This window comes from Candida albicans, chromosome 1 (genome assembly GCF_000182965.3).
Source record: "Candida albicans SC5314 chromosome 1, complete sequence".
Classification (NCBI taxonomy): Eukaryota; Fungi; Ascomycota; class Pichiomycetes; order Serinales; family Debaryomycetaceae; genus Candida; species Candida albicans.
The window spans coordinates 1,681,879-1,693,424 of record NC_032089.1 but is presented as its reverse complement, the minus strand read 5'-3'; the positions used below and the strand labels follow the sequence as shown (position 1 = coordinate 1,693,424).

Genomic DNA, 11,546 nt, shown 5'->3' with positions numbered 1-11,546 from the left:
TTAAAGTCAATAGTAGTAGTATTTAGGAATAAGACAAATGTTTAGTAATTGAATTACATTAGAGCAACGTCGGCTAAGTGTAAATAATCCCGCCTTGTACATTTTTGACCAGCTGTTGAACCAACCTAGTTCTGAGAATAATAATTATAGTCGATAGTGCCTAAATTATCAATAAAGCATCAATGAATTTCATATCACCCACATATATGGGAAGCACATATCAGGCAAGCGTAAATATGCATATTTTTTTAGTATGGAATAGCTAAGTAGTAAGGATAACACAATTTAGCTTGAATAATCAAGGTCGGCCATAGGTGCCTGTAACCATTTGAAACAAATAAACATCGTTGGAAGAAACTGTAGTGGCAAAACAGAAAATGAATAATTACCTCTTGTTATACAATAATGCCAAATTTACCACAAACAAAAGACATGCTTATTATTGTCTGTACATATTTTCAAACGCTTTTGGTGGTAATGTAATACTCTTATGATTGTTATTGTGTCTTATGCATGTTATTTGACGGCTGGAATACTCAATCATGTTTGTTTAGTAAAACATAATGATATTATTGTATAGTGTCTTCTGTATGCAACAATCCTTCCTATGATATACTCGACAACACGGCCAAAGTAGAAGTCAACAATCCATTTCCTGTAAGATCTTCACTTTCAGCATTCCCCAAAAATTGAGATGTCTCTCTATCCCCACTTCCAATTCCCTGTTCAGTAATAAAAACTTTTCGAAAAGAAACAAGTAGAAGGTCGTCTATTCTGATAATTTTGCTTCCATTATGATTTCTCATAGATAGCTCGTTCAAGTGAAGTTGTAATGGTTGAAATATACTTAGCAAATAAAACCTAACATAAGCATTATAATATTTCCATGCGTTCAATATCAAAGCTTGTAAAGATACTTCCGATGAATCGGCAGTTTGCAAGTTATGACTCAATAAGGCCATCAATTTTTCAAACAAATTCGATAACTGACGGTAATCAAAATCCTCTACCTTTTCACGACCCAAGCTTGATACACTGGATCTTGTCTTCAGTCTAAAACTTTTATCGTGATTGGGCTGGTGTAAACAAAAACTCTCCTTTACGAAATTTGCAATTTCTTCAACACTAGCACCCAATATTGGACGCATCTTACCCTTTTGACCAGAGTCAGATATTGTAAAAGATGGGGTAAATAGTGGTTTCAAGTAATGATAAAGGTTGGAATATATCTTACTATCTTTGTCATGATCTAATTCACTTTCGTATATGCCCAACCCTACTTCGGTTTGGTGGTACTTGTTTAGCTTATTCTGAATAAACAGATCTGCTGGCACAAGCATTTTCTTATGAATATCCAAAAAGGAACTGTTTGAATGATCCAAATTGGTTTCTCCATCTTCAATTGAAATATTTGGGTTGGTGAAATTATATATCTGAGCTAGTTCAGGATTGCTGATTATTGAATTCGAGCTATTTGAGGAAAGACATAAAGTTGTCTTGGATGATTTTGAGAAGTCATCAAACTTACCAGACAAAGGTGTCGTGCCAGTCGCATGTCTAGTTGAAGGTTGCTGCCATTATGATGGGATCGATGAAACAAACTATGAAATGTGGTACTCATGGGTGAGCTCATTGAGCTCTTTCTTGGTTTATTCATCTCATTTAACAGATCACCAATTATTACTTTCCGAAACGAAGAACTGTCTTCGCTTATTGTGCTACTAGTATCCAAAAACAAATCTGGTTTCCGACTGCTTTGATTCTTGGGAAACTTCAACTTTTTGGCAATTCTCAACTTATTGCCACTAGTACTCTTGCTTGATTCAGATGGAGATGTAGATTCTCGGAGTGTCTTTGGTAAGCTATCATCATCGCTTGAAGAGGGATGAATTGAAATGTTAGATGATGACTTATTTCTAGTGAATAGCCTGGATAAAGCATTGCTAGTTTTAGTGGTTGAGTTAGTTAGGTTTGACGAAAACGAAGTATTCGTATTTAGTTTCTCAAGGTGTTGAAGTCGACATTAGCAATTTGTGAACTAGATGGAGCACCACGTATTTTTGTTGATGTTGAAGCATTCGATTGTTTAAGAATCGATGAACTCGGAGACTCTTGATTAGGAACTTCAGACATTGTATAATATTAAGCAAATTTCTTGAATAAAGTATCGTGGTGACTGCCAAGCCTTGCTCTCTCCTTATGGATGATTCAAATTGTGAAATTTTAACAAAGATTCACGTAAAGAAAAAGGGGATTAGTGGCGGTGCATCCTGAAAATAAAATCGTAACAAAAAGTACACCTTTAGAATTGAATTCAACTTTTGACGACTCTTTTTTTCTTCTCCTTTCTCTATTTACCTACTACCCGTGAAACAAGTTATCGTGAAAGATACAATACCACTAGCAGTCTTCATGGTCAACACAGGTATTAAGTGTGAATGAACAAGCTAATTTAGTACGAAATATTTTCTAGCTCAAAGCCATTCCAAGAATTTCTGGATTGTTTATATTTCTCTAACTCCCTCGTCAAAGTAATGACGCGACACCACTCTTATTATTTAAGTTTATGGTGTCGTGTTTATGTACAGCATTGCCTGCCTCGCGTGTATATTTTTCAACAATAGTAGTAATTACGCCAGAATAAATTTTCGTGTTTTCTCAGGTGAGTTATTTATAGAATAAGCTACACAAAGGTGATTTGTAAGTCGCGTTTCTCTTGATTATTAACCAATGGTGTTTTGCAAAATTGTATCTTACACGATCAATAAAGAATACACCAAGGACATATCAAAGTCAGTATAGACTATCGGTCCTAATAAAACCTATCAAGAGTGAGTCCAGCAGTATCAAAAGCTGTTGGAGGCACTTAGCTGTGTAAAATAAGTGTAAATTCTGGCTTTCAAGTTGGATTGGTTGGTTTAATTGTTTGTTACTGCCAATTTTGTGTCACATAATTTTTACTCTACATTTTATAGATTTTTGCAAAAATATTGAACTAAACTTTACTTTCATCTCTTTGCAATTACTAAATAATTCCAACTTTGAATCTAATTACCCCCAAAACTCCCCTAAAGCGATTCGTTTAATCAATTGGTTATCTCCAATGGGATACTTGACTATAAAATAACACTACCATCAATATTTTGAGCTTCCCAGGGCCCATTTTGATGGTCAACTATTGCTATCAAATACTAGTCCACGTGATATAGTCATTCAATTTGACTCTTAGTCACAAAATATTTACGAGTCATCTTTACTTTACTGGTAAGAACACTACTACTGTTGTACACTACCTATTGTCATCGCATGATAAATACGTGTACATTCCATTTCTATTTACGTGTTTGTTTATATTTTCTCTTTTTATGACATACGCCACAATATTTCAACACCACCATCAGTTATCCCTTTTTTGCTCATGACATTTCCTTTCCTAATAGTTTAAACTACTGAAAACAACAAAAAACTTGTGCTTCACCTTCATTCAATTTATAGTAGTCAATACTGTTGAACCATGCCAGATAGTACGTATGTAAATGATTGCCAAGGTAACTAACATATCCAGATATTCCAATCGTTTCCAAGTATAAAACATTAGCAATTGCTTTCAAAAGGGATTAGAATAGTGTATTCTAGGAAAAATTCCTGGTCAATTTTGAATTAACAACTACTTTCACATCCCTTGTATTTAGAGAGTTCCCATCATATTTCACTTCCAATTAAATCAACATAATGACAACCACTGAAACATTTCAGACCATATTCAGAGTTAATAGTTCAAAGTGATTTATATCTAAAAAGCTTTTACCTTGGTTTACTTCCATTTATATCCAAATTATAAAGTTGAAATAGTTAGTATATTTTTGTATTGGGATCAATGTCCAACTAATTCCCAGACTGGAAACTACTGAGTACTTTCAAAAGAAGATTAATAGTGTCCTGGTTATACCTAGAACATTCTCAGCATATGATACTGAGCACAATAAATTGAAGATGTTCCATATTTCAGTCTAATTACATATCATTATAGCTACCAGATGACAATTATTGTACATAGATCTGTTTAAAGTCATTACAATTGAATCTAAAGCACATACTAGATATCAGACAAGTATAAATGAACAACTTAATAGACAAACTAGCTTAATTTCTAAACATGTAAATTCTATGAGCACCACCTTTAATTCCCATACAAAAACGGCCTTTTTTGTTGTAGCATCTCCAATCATTCGCCTACCTCAATCACCATCTGTGCGTATAATAAACATTTGTCTTGGCTTCAAAACGGTATTAGTTTGGTCTTTGTAACGCCTCTATTGGTCGAGCAGTAGTCAAAATAAAAATACGAGTGATTCTTAACTATGGCCAAAACGGCCTTTTTTGTCCCACGGTATGCAGTTGTATCTCTTTTCTAACAGTATCCCACGGCTTTGACACTCACATTTTGTGGTTCCAAATCGATACTAGCCTTGTCATTAACTCATTCAAATTCGATCTTCTGTCAACAATATACATAATTTTTCCGTCTTAACTATGGACAAAACGGCCTTTTTTGTTCCACAGGATGCAGTTAAATCTCGTTTCTAACAGTTCTTGCAGGGATAGAACTCATAATCCAAAGGTATAAATCGGCACTAGTTTGATTTTTGTAGCGTTGAATTTGGTCGCGTAGTTGTGATCAGACATAGCTGCGGCTCCCTTAACTATGGCCAAAACGGCCTTTTTTGTTCCACAGATAACAGTTGTATTTCGTTTCTAACAGTTCTTGCAGGGATAGAACTCATAATCCAAAGGTATAAATCGGCACTAGTTTGATTTTTGTAGCGTTGAATTTGGTCGCGTAGTTGTGATCAGACATAGCTGCGGCTCCCTTAACTATGGCCAAAACGGCCTTTTTTGTTCCACAGATAGCAGTTGTATTTCGTTTCTAACAGTTCTTGCAGGGATAGAACTCATAATCCAAAGGTATAAATCGGCACTAGTTTGATTTTTGTAGCGTTGAATTTGGTCGCGTAGTTGTGATCAGACATAGCTGCGGCTCCCTTAACTATGGCCAAAACGGCCTTTTTTGTTCCACAGATAGCAGTTGTATTTCGTTTCTAACAGTTCTTGCATGGTTAGCACTCATAAGAAAAAGGTATAAATCGGCACTAGTTTGATTTTTGTAGCGTTATTTTTCATCGCGCAGTCTTCAACGGACATCACCGCAAATTCCTTAACTATGGCAAAAACGGCCTTTTTTGTTCTACAGAAAGCAGTTGAACCTTGTTTCTAACAGCTCTTACAGTCATAGTACTTACATCTTATGGCTATGAATTGGCACTAGTTGGGTCTTTCTAGCATCGAAACTGACTGTGTCAGCCTTGGCGGAGTTAATTTCACATTTCCACGGAGAAAACATTTTCTTCAATAGCTCAACCAATTCTGATCCGATTCATGCCTAATTCACACCCAATACTCTACATGATTGTAGCTTCAAAACGGCCCTAGTTTGGTCTTTGTAGCACATGTGGTTCATCAGTAATCGTTGTCTATCCACTATGCCCCGGGCACGACCTTTTCTGCTCGATGCGAACTTTTTGCCCTCAACCAATGAAAACAACACTGAATAAATCAAAACTCTCGGATGCAAACACTATAACTTGACTCTACAAATCGGCACTAGAGCCACCAAATACCAACTTCAATTGGTTGTGCTACAGAAAGGGGGTGGCCTTAACTATGGCCAAAACGGCCTTTTTTGACCCAGAGATGGAAGCTCAGCTCTTCTTTTGACCGGTCTAGACGGATTTGAAAATGTTTATTGTTGGCTATAAATTGACACCAGAGCCACCAAATACCAGCTTCAATTGGTTGTGCTATTAGCAAACGGGGTTACCAGGGTGCTCTTAACTATGGACAAAACGGCCTTTTTGCTCCTGCAGCACCCAACTAATTGCCGCTATTAACGATTCTCTCGGGTTTTAAAACCACAACTGTAGGCCACAAATCGGCACCTGATTGGCTCTTGTAGCCCTCCTCTACCTCCCACACTTCAACTTTCCTTCTTAACTATTGTAGTTTGGATTTTGTGTCGTTTTTTTTGGTGGTCAATGCCCTAGAGAATTGTAGGAATGAGTGTTTGGTTTGTATTGTGATGGGCATTAAGTATTTCTATTGTTAATATAGTAATTATAATACTTCTGAGCTCTAGCTATCTTGTGGTAATTCTTATATTACGTAGAGATTAGAACTGATGATTTTATTATAGTTTATAATATTAAGTATGGGAAGGTGGTTGCTTGGTAGCATTTTTGTTGAAATCGATGGTGGAATATTTTGATCTCCAATATCTCTGTTATTTTTCTATCTGTTATTCTCAAAGTTGCGTTAATGTTAGATGGGGGATGAGGCAAGAAAGTGTGAGGCTGGGGCGTGCAGGGGAGGGAAAATGAGTGTGGTAGTATCCTTTCCTTCTTTGTCTGAGGTATTCCCGAGAATGCGGAGATAAGAGTACCCGTGTAGGGATTGTGCAGGATTTTGTATGGAAAAAGTCACGTGACACGGAGACGGAGATAAGGGTCGTGTACCCGAGCCCAAAAATACATAGTAAATTTGTTAGGGAAACGGAGATTAGTTTGTGTAATTTCCGAAGGGTGCGGAAATAATTATTGCCATACAAAATTATTTTTCTTAGTAAATTTTTTAGTACTTTTCTAGCGCTTAGATTTTTGCTAAATCTATTTTCTTTTACAACTATTTTCTTACACCCAATTTAATCAATCTCATGAGTACACTATAAGATACAACCATTTCAAACACCACAAATAATACAATACAAATCCCAATTAATCCAACATTTGTTAATTTGAATTAAGATCCTTTTGAGAATGTATTAGCAATCCCATTAACGCCATTAGTTTCAATATATTGTGATAGCGGCTAGCGGTTTCCAGTTTTTGTTTCGGCGGAATGTCTGATTTATCTAGTCCAATCAAGAGAATGAAAGAGAGATATAATAGTGAATCATTATCATTTGGGAGTTACAGAGGTAATTGATTAATGGCGTCAAGTTATAATTGGTCATTTGGTATTGTATTTTGAAGTTCCCATTAATTTAGACGCTGGTCCGTTAATCTACCTAAGGGTGAAATTGCAAGTGATATTCATAAATCTACAATGGAAATGTATTTTAGAGTAATGTGTTTGGCAGAACTAGTCACACTTGGTATTGGTGTCATAGTCGTTACTTGGTTTGTTGTGTCAGTTGTTGCAAATTATTGTCTTTCTGAAAATTGGTTTAGTTATAGTAAGAGTTGAAGCTAGATAACATTGGTGATTGGTCATATTAAGACTTATTTGAAATATACCAGGGGATTATTAAATAACTACAGAGTAAATGCATACCAATTTGCACTTCCAGAAATATGAGTGAGACCATGCCATATTGCCCCCCTTATTTGCCACAAAGCATTAATTGATATAAGCTTGGCTTTTTCATTTCGGGAGCCATATTAGTTGCCACATTTTGAAACCTCATGATTGATATTTGGAAGTCACTTTAATTATTTTGCTAGAGATTGAAATCTGCCAAACCATTGAATGTTGCATTCAGAGAATAATCAGATATTGAAACTTAATTAGTTTTAATCAAAGGCATTTCATATACTATAGCTATTTAAGATGGTATTGATTTATGTTTAGTCAGAGAAACCACTGAAGATGAATATAGTGTGTTGGAAAATCAATTCTGTCCAGGTGTTGTTGAATTCTTGAAAATTATGACAAAATCCAAGTCCTACATATTTGCTGAATACGCATGTGATTTTGCTTTGAAGAACTACAGAGAATTGGTTACTGCTATCCACTAATCTATATTCTTAAAACTAGGTTATGGATTGGTCAGGCAAATTGCTGAAGATTGATCAAGACTACTTTGGTACTGTGGATAATGCTTTTATACCTGCTGTTCCCAATCCATGACAATGCATTGTTTTGGCCGTATGGTTCTATCTTATCTAACTTTGGTGCTGCATTAATAGATATCTTGAACTTGGCTCCAGATGCTAGCTTTTGGTAGATGATGTTCTGGATTTGACCAGATTGTTGTCACTTTTCTTTGGATACTAAAGCTAGGAACTTGTAATTGACTTAATGGTAATTCCCATTTTATGGTTCAATGCATCTTGCTTCTGGTGACCGACAGATGAATACTGAAATGAATTGTTCAAGGAAGCTTAAATTAGTTATTTGCATTGGAATTTAATATGTTTCTGAACTGGGTATGTTGTGGTCCATATCAGAGAGTGGTTATTTTTAAATTGGATCAGAATCCATTCTTCCTTAATCACCTAGCTATACCGAAAGCCAAGTAATTGAGGATGTTACCACTTTCTCATGGTTGATGTTTTGAGAAATAAGAGTTCAAAATGTACACCATTGGATTTGTCCTGTGACATGAAGGATAAGAATGATTATTGACATTTGGAAACTAACCCGATAATCAATTATCGAGCAACAATTATGTCGCTGGTATCTATAACATTTGGAATTTCCCTAGCCACAATCCAAAGCCCCAGTCCATGAGAATATTTTGTTGTTGTACTGCTCCTATTGAGTAAACCTTGGGACAAATAAAGGAAAATATTAGTAGATCATTTACTAATTAGTGAAGTACCGTATCCTCATCCATGTTGATTTGCTAGATTGGTTTGCCTTCATACATGCTGGCTGTACACCAAGAAGTATTGATAAGAGACTATCACCGTCGCAGAATTTGGTTAAGGGAAAGTAAAGTGAATTAAACTAGTGCTGATTCATGGCTGGTGTGATAACCTGATATGGTTGTATTATGCACATATTGACCTGGTTATAATCATTGACTGATGTTGTTATTGTTAGGTTAAGATAATGAAGGGCCAACCAACTACTATAAATTAGAATTATTTCAACTACAGATCAAACTTGGGGTCTGATAGAACAAGAGTTGGAATATAAGCATACGTGAATTGCCCATTTAGAGAAGTAACCCATTGGAAGTCTATTGCTAGTTGTAGTTATATAGAATTTAATGTTTACTACTATAATAAATGTTCATAGTTGGTAGTATAATATAGACACTACTGTAGTTTGTCAGAACTAGATCATTCTTATTCTACTAGTAACTCAGGAAACACTTTCATCTGTCGTTGTCCACTGAACTAGGTCTAAGATTCTGATTTTACTTGCTATTTTAGTTCCATAAAGTTTTTATGGTGTGCCACTTTATGCGGATGTCTACGTCCAAAAAAAAAAACAGCACAAAATTTTCTCATACATTAAAATTTATTCTTACTTATCATCCACCTTACTCTCTTCTAGACTACATCAATGAATCAACATATTATATACACTCGAAGATAGATAACATGGTATTGATAAAAATATGTTTTATCCTGGTTCTCTGTATCAAATATTGATCGAAAAATTGGGTGTTCCAGTGTCAGCAATTACAAATGCTGCCCGTGGTATTTGACGACTGGCAGGTTGCCATGATTATTAATAATATCTTCTACTACTAATGAATCAAAAAAAATACTCATGGATTGTCCTTTGGTTGTCTAAGAACAAGTTATGTTTTGTCTGATTATCAAATTGTGATGGAAAGTGTCAAATCTGTTACAGAATAACTTGGGAAAAATCGTCCAAGAAATTTTAGTGAAGTAGGAAGGTTCTTACAACATTTGAAAATTGACCATTCATGAAATTTTAGAAACATGACTTCTATCAGTGATAATACTGGGGATGAAATTGTTTTCAGTGGTGGATTTGATTATCCTAAGACTACTTGTTTATGATTGAATATTAATAATGAGAGTAATTCTTATTTCAATGAAGCATGGTTTACAAATTGGGAGAGAATGTCAATAGTTCTTTCGTATTCAGTATCTATGAGATTATTACTGTTTTTTTTGAAGTTGTTAGTAACAAAATGACAATGATTGTTAATACTATTAGTGCCAATAGAGTATAGATTCCACTGGCTGCCATTTTATCAATTGAGTACATTTGATTACTTAGTGCTTCCCTTTGGAAAATCAATCAAAATGGCATTGATATAATGTTTAAGAACATATTCACAATTAATGATGTTATTTTTAGTTTGATCTAGGGGCTATTCATTTTCATTTCCCAACCAAGTTACGATAGATGATATGTGTTTGGACACTATTCACATACTACCATAACATTCACAGTTATTTGTGTTAGACATAAGTTCAAGGGATATTCACTTAACACCTTGTATATTTGAAATCACACCAAATACTTGTACTGGCATAACAAAAACAAACTGATATTTCAACAGCATAAAATTAGGTGCACAAATTTGAAAAAAAACAGCTTCTAAAACTATTGGCAATTAAGGAGATACTAGTTTGTTTGAAAGAAGTATTAGAACCGTTTGGCAAATGGTGGGATTAATTTCTATTTTGTTGTGGTATACTTTCAGGATCTTCCTTAAGTGTTCCCAAATCAAGCGGTGCCAACAATCAAATTTCAATAGGAAAGTCATCACTAGTATCTGCATGGGGATGAGCTAGTCCTAGAAAGGTTTTGCTGTCTTGCACAAATAGTATGCTTCAGGTCAATGGAAGGAAATAAGAAGTAGGATACAAGGATACCTATAACATTCTAATCAGAAGTTCAAACTGGAAATGACCCATTGGAAAAGAGAAACAACATAATCAATTAGATTCCCACCTTAACACGAATGAAATAAGATTGAATAAGATCACAATAAAAAACCGCAACCTTATTCTGTTCACAACAAGGTCGACTTTATTCACATTGTGGGTCTACTTCTATTCCAATTTTACTTAGCAAAAGTTATACCTTTCTTTTCCCAATTCATGAACAATAGTGGTCACCTTGAATCATTGCTGCTTTCCCATTTTCATGTCAACTCTTTATTGTTTTCAAAGGGTACTGTTGGGGTTTTCTTTCCTTCATTTCTATTTGTCTACATTATGATTGTACTATCAATGGGGTAACGCGCCACTAATGTTGTTACAACTAACCAAAGTATCACAAAGGAAAGATAACTATGAATAAGCTAATAGGAGGGCTTGATTTAGTTTGAGTGAAGATGTTTTTTGGCTATATTAATTAACTGTTGTGTTTTTACCCTACACATACATATCTGCAGGAATCACACAAAATTGTCCAATTTACATACTTAAGGATTCCCAAATAATACAACTTGCTATAACTCATGAAATAATCAAGCTATAAGAAAACTACTAGTACCGTTAAGGTCAGGAACTCGGGCAATTTATGTTCATGTTAAAAACAGAAATATTTTTGTTTTAAGCTGTGTGAAGTTTACCCGGGGTAAGTGTTAGGTTTTTTGATTTGAATTCCTAGAGGCAGATTTTGTTATAACTCGCTCAATATTTATGCTACGTTGAAATGGTTAAGATATTTAGAATCAGCGGGTCATTTTGTATCGGTTAGTGTCATCAAAACCAAAATCTAAATTTTGAATTTGTTAGTGTTTTTTTTTGTGTGGGGATTACCTTCATTTTGCA

At 34.9% G+C, this 11,546-nt stretch overlaps 1 pseudogene across 1 annotated transcript, besides 5 other annotated features; it reads right to left on the bottom strand.

The window, feature by feature from the left end:
* Positions 1-4,193: part of a repeat region ((RB2-1) Repeat sequence of about 6 kb, part of the Major Repeat Sequence (MRS) on Chromosome 1; MRS units are found on most chromosomes; may serve as recombination hotspots) that runs on past the window's edge.
* Positions 1-11,546: part of a repeat region ((MRS-1) Major Repeat Sequence (MRS) on Chromosome 1; MRS units are composed of variable numbers of RPS units flanked by HOK and RB2 sequences; found on most chromosomes; may serve as recombination hot spot) that runs on past both edges of the window.
* FGR6-3 lies at positions 606-2,133 on the bottom strand (annotated as a pseudogene; the record flags this gene model as incomplete). The annotated part of the gene is made up of 1 exon: positions 606-2,133.
* Positions 4,193-6,068: a repeat region ((RPS-1) Repeat sequence of about 2 kb on Chromosome 1, about 60 copies are found in tandem repeats on most chromosomes; RPS units flanked by conserved HOK and RB2 sequences form Major Repeat Sequence (MRS); may serve as recombination hot spot).
* Positions 6,068-11,546: part of a repeat region ((HOK-1) Repeat sequence of about 8 kb, part of the Major Repeat Sequence (MRS) on Chromosome 1; MRS units are found on most chromosomes; may serve as recombination hotspots) that runs on past the window's edge.
* Positions 8,400-11,378: a repeat region ((Ca3-1) Ca3 region on Chromosome 1; Ca3 is a large dispersed repeat sequence utilized as species-specific and strain-specific RFLP probe).